Here is an 8,680-nt window from a genome sequence, read left to right on the forward strand (position 1 = left end):
GGGTGTGGTTGTGTTTTTTATGTTGGCCTTTATGTCGATGGTGAAAGTCTAAAAACTTACATGGTTAGGTGCCGGTCTTTCCAGTTAGTACTTGTAAAATGGCTTTTGATAGTGCTTGTATAGTCTACTTGCAGACACATACCTAGAGATTTTCATTGTGTGTATTTACTACCATGTTTTCTATTTGAGGTAACGGTTTATAAATTGTGAATTGAACTATGGCACTGCATAGTTTAAAAAGGGGAAAACACATGTTTTGGCATTGGCATTCATGTGCATTCATCATATGGCTTTGTTAAGTATCATACAAATCATTAAATTCATCTCTACTAGGTTTTAGCCTATCCCATGTGGAAAATAACTTTTGCTGATCGTATACCTCGGACAAAAGGATCGCTTGGGAGGACATTGGAGCGGGACACTCATTTTGGTTTTGTATATTTGTTTTGTGTAAGCCTAAGACTTTAATTGTATTGGATTTGACCCACTTTTGTTGTAACCAAGCAATGTCTTGAAATTTTGTAGCCATTGGGGCATGAACGTATATTTATTTCTTTTTGTTCTATTATATCGGTCACATGCTATAGATTCATAATTTAGGATTGATGAATGTATTAATGAATGTGATATCTTTTATAATATTTCAAAGAAATCAATGAATGAATAATAGTTCTTGAAATGCTTTCGATATTGAATGATTAAGACTATTAAGCTTTCGCATATCTGTTGAGAGTTATGAGGGTATCCATTGTCATTATTTTCGGGGCGTTACGCACAAACATGCCAAGATTTGGATTTATGATCTTATTCTTGAGCCATTCTTTGAGATATTTAGTTGTGAAATCTCTAGTTTCTTCTAATATACTTTCACCCTCCATTAAAAGATATGAAGCTTCATACAATGAAAGAAGTCCTTAGTATCCTCATATAAAGACTTCTTGAAATTCCCAAACTTCTCCTTGAAACTGCTAGAAACCTCTACTGTAATGCCCCGACTTTTATTACAAAGAAAATGTTACATTTTTCCTTTAAATCAGTCCATTTCAATAATAATAAACATCAAAGGTATTTAGGAATGAATAAATTACAATGTCCTCTCTCGTGTATATGTAATGAAATACAATATACGTCCATAGGCATTACGTCATTAATTACAAAATAACAAACTATATAAAAGGGATTAATCTGTTTTATAACACATTGGCATTCTACCTGCATTTAAAAGGCCTCATGGCCAACAATTAACAGACTTCATGTCACAACCTAAACCTACCCCTATAGGTTTAGCGTCATAACCGGCCAGTAATCCTTGGATTACCGAAGGCCTCTGACCTAAATATATCATGAAATACAAGGGTTAGCGGAAGCAAATAGAGAAACATACATAGTCCATAGAGTTGTGCAGACATACATGGGACAAAAAAGATTTAAAACTTATATATAATGTCAAACTTGCATACATCATGTATCACCATACAGATACAAATAGTGTCATAAGGGACTTAGCCCAAAGTACAGATAGACAAAAACAAACAAAAACATTATTCACATGGTTCACAAAACTTGACTTGACAAACGAGAACCTCCTCGAGAGGCATGGTGGCTAGCTGACAAAACAAAACTCTTCAGGCAGCAGTTTAGGCCTGGTCACGCGCCTACTAGCCTACATACATAATATAAATATTGAGCAGAAGCCTAGTGAATAATAACAGAGTAAAGGGTTTAATGAATGTTGTCCATAATAGCTATAGAAAATAGAATTCATAATCATGTTAAAAAATCAGAGCTCATAACAGAGACAGATTCAGTATCGTGCTCATAATCAGGATTTGCAGTTAATCATACGTGGTACATCCATTAGCACTAGCAGAAATAGTTGACCCATAAAGGGATGGCTATGAAGACATACAGTTGACTTATGTGCACGAAGACGGTACAATTGGCTCATGAGACGTATAGTTGGCCTATAAATGGGACGTATACAAAAGGATTCATAACAGTTGGCTCATGATATGTACAGTTGGCCCCATGGTTGGGACCAATAGAACAGATAACAAATGTCATCTGAAGCTAATGATGCCATGAATACATTTCAGAAACATTAGACAACCATTCATTCATACAAAAAATAATATTTCAGAAAACAGATCACCTTATATCATTCAGAAAATACTTATAAATTGAACATAGCTTTACAAAGTTATTACTCACAGTTGGCTCCAATTGTAGAACGGATGAAGTAGACAGATCGGATAGCTTACGGCGCGTGACCTACAAACAACACATAACATGTACACATTGAAACACACGCTCAGAATTCATTACAATCATTGTGTTTCATTCTTAGTGTGTTTCTAAGTCTTATCCTCATTATTGTGTCTTAATCATGGCCTAGGAATGCCTAAGATGCGATGAAGATGCCAAAATGCACTTTGAAACACTTAGTCAATTATGCTGAAAACAGGGGCCTTGCTCGAGTGCAATTTCTTTCGCTCGAGCGGTGGGTAAAAAATGTGAGGGGCTGCTCGAGCGCAACTTCCTTCGCTCGAGCGATCTGTAAACTCTGAAAAAGTACTAGTTGCTTGATTTTTCTGCTCGACACATGCTCGAAGGTAGCTCGAGTGTGAGACTAAGGTCTTCGCTCGAGCGCAACTCTTGTCACTTGAGTGGTATGCAAAATGTGTGAACTTCAGGGAGCATGCATTTCACGCTTGAGCCAACTTTTGGTCGCTCGAGCGGAAGTGTGTAACACCCTGAAATAATTCAACATGAACAACCCTCATTAATTAACATTCACTAAACCATGACGATAAACCTCCCATCTTTACATGGTTAATAAGAGAGTTTATACAAAAGTTTCACATACGGATATACATTCAACGATAAAAATACACATGAATCTATAGCATGTGAAGCACCTAGTCTCAAAACAATAACATGCCCTTAAGGGTTTACATCTTCCAAGACAATAGGCCGGTTACACAAAATGGTCACTCGGACCCATACACGTTTAGCCCTTGGCTTTACAAAATTTACAACAAAAATAAGAGAGCTATTTACTCTTCACAAAAATATCCACGCCCTCAGTTCGGCAGGATCACCACATCTTTACCTGCACCAAATCCCATAGGGGTGAGCACAAAGCCTAGTAGAGAATTCTAACAAAGCATATACAGTTATGCCAAATCTCAATAAAATACCAATGTTCATGCTATGCCATGCTCTCTGAAAGAAAGTTACATTTCATGCTCTTCTTAAGGATTTTCATTTTCAATAAAAGTTAGCAATCTCAACACATTTCAAAACTTTCGACTTAATTAATAAGGGCGTTAAATACGACACTGGTAATCCCTAGGCTGGTGTCTACAAGTAGACTCTACAAGTACTACCAAGTTGTTATTTTTACCAGTGTTAACCGGAAGGTTCGACACCTATCCACGCGGTTTTCTGGTCTTTCACCATGGACACTTAGGCTAACTTATCAAGATTAACTACACCCTCTATTCGGACTTACCACGTATTTACCCCATGCCACATTTCCATAGTTCTTATTACAACATCATTTTCTTTCATGAAATAAATATCTTCAATCGAAATTTACAATGCAAAATAATAATTGAATGAAAATGCAATGCCATGATCTTTCCATATCTTATAACACTTCTCCAATTTCAAATGTCTCCCCAATAATGCCAACAATCACAATTCCCATTTCCTTTCTTCATTGTTCTTTCACAAGAAGACCATGTGTCATCAACACATAGTTACAATTTTACATTCACAAGTCTTAACAATCTAGTCTCTTCAAGACCACAAGTAGTGTTTTTCAAACATTAATTTTCCCGTGTTTATAATTCTCACAATTTCAAAGTGCACAACAATTTGTCATCTCACAACCATATATCATCATATCTTTAACCATAATTTCTAAAACAAGTTCTCCATTTCCACATGTCAATAGCTTTCCATCTTTGCAACCACATTATGGAATCTATACACATTCATCTTTTTATCAAAAGAAAAGGAAGAATTCCATGGACATTTCCATGTCTTTCAAAAATCCCCAAATTCTAGGGTTTTCATCAAAACCAACATTTTCCCCATTTTCTTAGTGAAATCTTACCAAATCATCCTTCTTATGTTTAATGAAAAGGAAAACCCCCTAGGATTAACATAGAGTTGAGATTTAAAACCCACATTTAAAAACTCTCTACATTTTTTTTTCGAAAATAGAAATCTAACATGAGAACCACTAGAAGACTCACAAATCAACATTTATATGGCACAACATGTATATATCTCAAGAAAACCCTACCTCAAACTTTGAAGGTGATGAGAGAAGAAAACCCTAGAAACCAAAAGTTGTAGAAGTTGATCTCCACCGTACACAAAGTAGTTCTTGAGGTGCTCTACAATATTGATGAAGGATCAAAGTTTTAAGCTTGTTTTTGAGGTAGAAACATAAAGAGAAGGGAGAGAGATATATTTTTAGAGAGAGAGAGATGTAATAAAAGTGATACATTCAGCAAAAATAGAGGGATAAAAACAGGGATTTCGGACTGCCAGTCGTCCCACACGTGCGACACGTGCCCCACACGTGCGGAGCCTCACTCCCGCACGTGCGGCTCCCATCCCCACGTGGGACCCTCCTTGTATGCACCTGCTCCACACCTGCAATTTAAGTAGTGTGCCATGCCAAACTGACCTTGAATTCCGTACCTGTGGCCCAAGGCCCCCTCACGTGCGGCTAACCAACCAGCCCAGAAAATTTTTTGGTTCAACCCTCGGGCACTCCGGACTTGACCTCACACTCTCCGGAACAAGCGAAAATCGACACCGAACCAAACAAGAACAAGAACTCTAATCTAGAGAACCAATTCCGGATGTTTCAAGTCTAACGAAGATAAAAGGATAATGGAGGAATAAGGAAAATAAAGAAAACAAGGACCCAGTCATCACAACCTCCCCACTATGGGAAATTTTGTCCCTGAAATTTGAATCAACTTCAAAAAATTAAATAAACTCACCAAACAAGAGTGTTCAACAATCAAAATTATTCTCAACGACATTATCAAGTTGCAACATTTATATTCAACTATTATTTACCACACTTTTCATTATCATTTCCATCAAAACAACAATCATTATACAAGGCACATGGAATAAAACATCTTTAGCAAAATATCGATCTTTCACAATCTCAAACTTGGATTAACAATACACATAATAACATGTGACCCACAATTTAACATTCTTCCCTTCGTCATTAGGGGATGCTACAATTAAAATAAAACAATCAAGCATGCTCAAATAAATTCGGATCCTTCGAGCGGACTTTCGCCTCCCTTTCCCAAGTCGCTTCCTCAATGCCATGGTGTCTCCACAACACCTTCACTAACGGTATGGTTTTGCCTCGTAGCACTTGCTCTTGGGTATCTAAGATTTGAACCGGCCGCTCTTCGTAGGAGGCATCCTAATCTACCTCCAAATCAACCCAATCCAGCACATGAGAAGGGTCAGGTTCATATTTCCTAAGCATGGACACATGAAACACATTGTGGACTCCCGAAAGTTGTGGTGGTAAAGCTAACCGGTATGCCACTCCCCCGATTCTCTCAAATATCTCAAAAAGGCCCAATGAACCTCGGAGACAATTTCCCACTCTTGCCAAACTTCATCAAACCCCGCCTAGGTGAGATCTTAAGAAACACATGGTCCTCCACTTCAAAAGATAAAGGTTGTCTCCTCTTGTCGGCATAACTCTTCTATCGGCTTTGGGCCGTAGCTAACCTCTTTCGAATGAGAGCAACCTTCTTCGTCGTCTCCCTAACAATCTTCGGACACAACAATGGTGCATCCCCCACCTTGGCCAAACAAACAGGTGATCTACAAGGTCGGCTATACAACGCCTCAAACGGTGCCATCTCGATGCTAGCCTGATAACTATTGTTGTAGGCAAACTCAATCAACGGTAAGTGCCTCTCCCAAGACCCCTTGAAATCTAGGACACAAGCTCTAAGCATGTCCTCCAAAATCTGAATAGTGCGTTCCGATTGCCCATCGGTTTGAGGGTGATAAGCGGTGCTAAAAGTCAACTTGGTTTCCAATGCCTCTTGCAGGATTTGCCACAACAGGGCAATAAAACGAGGATCCCTATCCAACACAATGGTTATTGGAACGCCATGAAGTAAAACTATCTCTCTAACATACAACTTTGCCAAGTACTCAACAGGGTCGCTAGTGCGCATTGGAATGAAATGTGTGGACTTAGTCAACCGATCAACAATTACCCAAATGGCATCATTGCCCCACTGTGTTCTAGGAAGCCCAACTACGAAGTCCATGATAACGTACTCCCACTTCTACTCGGCTATAGGTAAGTGTTGTAACAAACCCACTGGTCTCTGATGTTCGGTCTTCATTTGTTGACAAGTAAGGCACTTGGACACAAAGGATGCGACATCCCGCTTTATATCCCTCCACCAAAACTGACGACTAACGTCTCGGTACATTTTGGTGCCTCCCGGATGCACCACAAGGCATGAATGGTGGAACTCTTGAAGCACTTCCTCTCTACATGATTCAGGCACAAACAGGCGATCTAAGTAATGTATACTCTTATTCGTGTGAATGTTCAAACCCTTCTCTTCCTTTCTACTGGAGATTCTATCACGAATTAACTCTACTTCACAGTCTCCTTGTTGTGCCTCTACAACTTTGCTAATCAAAACTGGTTGAGCACTCAAGGTAAACAATGTTGTGCCCTCTTCAGACTCACCCAATTGTAATTCAAACTTGCCGACTTCCCCCAACATAACCCACTCCCGTATGGCCACACTCGCCAAACTACCCACGATTTTTCGGCTTAAGGCGTCGGCCAGTACATTGGCCTTCCCCGGATGATAGTGTAACTCAAAATCATAGCCTTCTAAAAGCTCCATTCACCTCCGTTGGCGTAGATTCAAATCTTTTTGGGAAAACAAATATTTCAAGCTCTTATGGTCGGAGAAAACCTCAAACTTCTCACCATACAAGTAATGCCTCCAAATTTTCAAGGCAAACACTACCGCTGCTAGTTCCAGGTCGTGAGTAGGGTAATTCTTCTCATGAGTTTTCCACTATCGGGAACCATATGCGACAACCTTTCCCTTTTGCATCAAAACACAACCGAGCCCATCCCGAGACGCATCACAAAAGATAGTATAACCCAAACCTCATTCTGGGATTGCTAACACCGGTGCCGTAGTCAATCTAGTTTTTATCTCTTGGAAAGACTTCTCACAAGCTTCACTCCACACAAATTTAATCCTCTTTCTAGTCAACCTAGTTAAAGGCGCGGCTAATCTAGAAAAGTCCCTCACAAAACGCCAGTAGTACCCCGCCAATCCCAAGAAATTCCGGATCTCAAAAACATTCTTAGGTTGCTCCCAATCTTGTACAGAATCTATCTTCGAAGAATCTACAGTTACTCCTTCCCTTGACACTACATGACCCAAAAACTTCACTTTGGTGAGCCAAAACTCGCACTTCTCAAACTTGGCATACAACTAATGTTTCCTAAGCAAATCAAGCACTACCCTCAAGTGAGCCTCATGTTCTTCTTTGGAAGTCGAATAAATTAGGATGTCGTCCACAAAGACGACCACAAAATGATCCAAATACTCCCTAAAAATTTGGTTCACCAAATCCATAAAGGGAGCCGGTGCATTTGTCAACCCAAATGGCATTACTAGGAACTCATAGTGGCCATAATGCGTACGAAAGGCGATTTTCTAGATGTCCTCCTCCCGGGCTCTCAACTGATGGTACCCCGACCTCAAGTGTATCTTTGAAAAACAACAAGACCCCCTAAGTTGATCAAACAAGTCATCTATTCTGGGTAAAGGGTATTTGTTCTTAACAGTAACTCGGTTCAACTTGAGGTAATCAATACACAACCGCAACGACCCATCCTTCTTCTTCGCAAAAAAGGTCGGTGCTCCCCAAGGTGACGTACTAGGGCGAATAAAGCCCTTGTCTAAAAGCTCTTGGAGTTGAATCTTCAACTTATGCAACTCCACGGGTGCAAATCTATACAGCACCATAGAAATTGGTGTCGTTCTAGGCACTAAGTCGATGGTGAACTCAATCTCCCCGTGGGGTGGTAAACTAGTAAGGTCCTCAAGAAACACATCCGGGTATTCACACACTACCTTTGGCAACTCAACTCGTGTCCCGTCACTCTCACTATCCAAGACAGTAGCAAGAAGACCACTAAGCTCATTCCTACCACGAGGATCAAATACCAGCGATAAGACCCGATTAGCCCTCTCCCCCAGAAAGTAAAAACAATCACCACTCGAGGTGCACACTGTGACCCTCTACCGAAAACAATCAATCACTGCTCGATACGAAGACAACCAATCCATGCCTAGAATGACATCAAAACTCGACATGTCTAGCAACACAAAAGCAAACGGGGGCCTACGCCCGGCAACCTCTATCTCACAATCAAAGCACCCTCGGTCTAAGTCAACTGTATCCCCAACTGGTGACTCTACTCTGAGAGGAGACGCTAACTGTGCCACCTCTAACCCCAATGCAGATGGGAATCCAGTAGATATGAATGAATGAGACGCACCCGTATTTATCAACACACTGGCCAAAGAATTACACACAATAAAAATACCTCTCACAATCG

The sequence above is a fragment of the Camellia sinensis genome, chromosome 12 (assembly GCF_055761805.1).
Source record: "Camellia sinensis isolate YWXY chromosome 12, ASM5576180v1, whole genome shotgun sequence".
In the NCBI taxonomy this organism is placed as follows: Eukaryota; Viridiplantae; Streptophyta; class Magnoliopsida; order Ericales; family Theaceae; genus Camellia; species Camellia sinensis.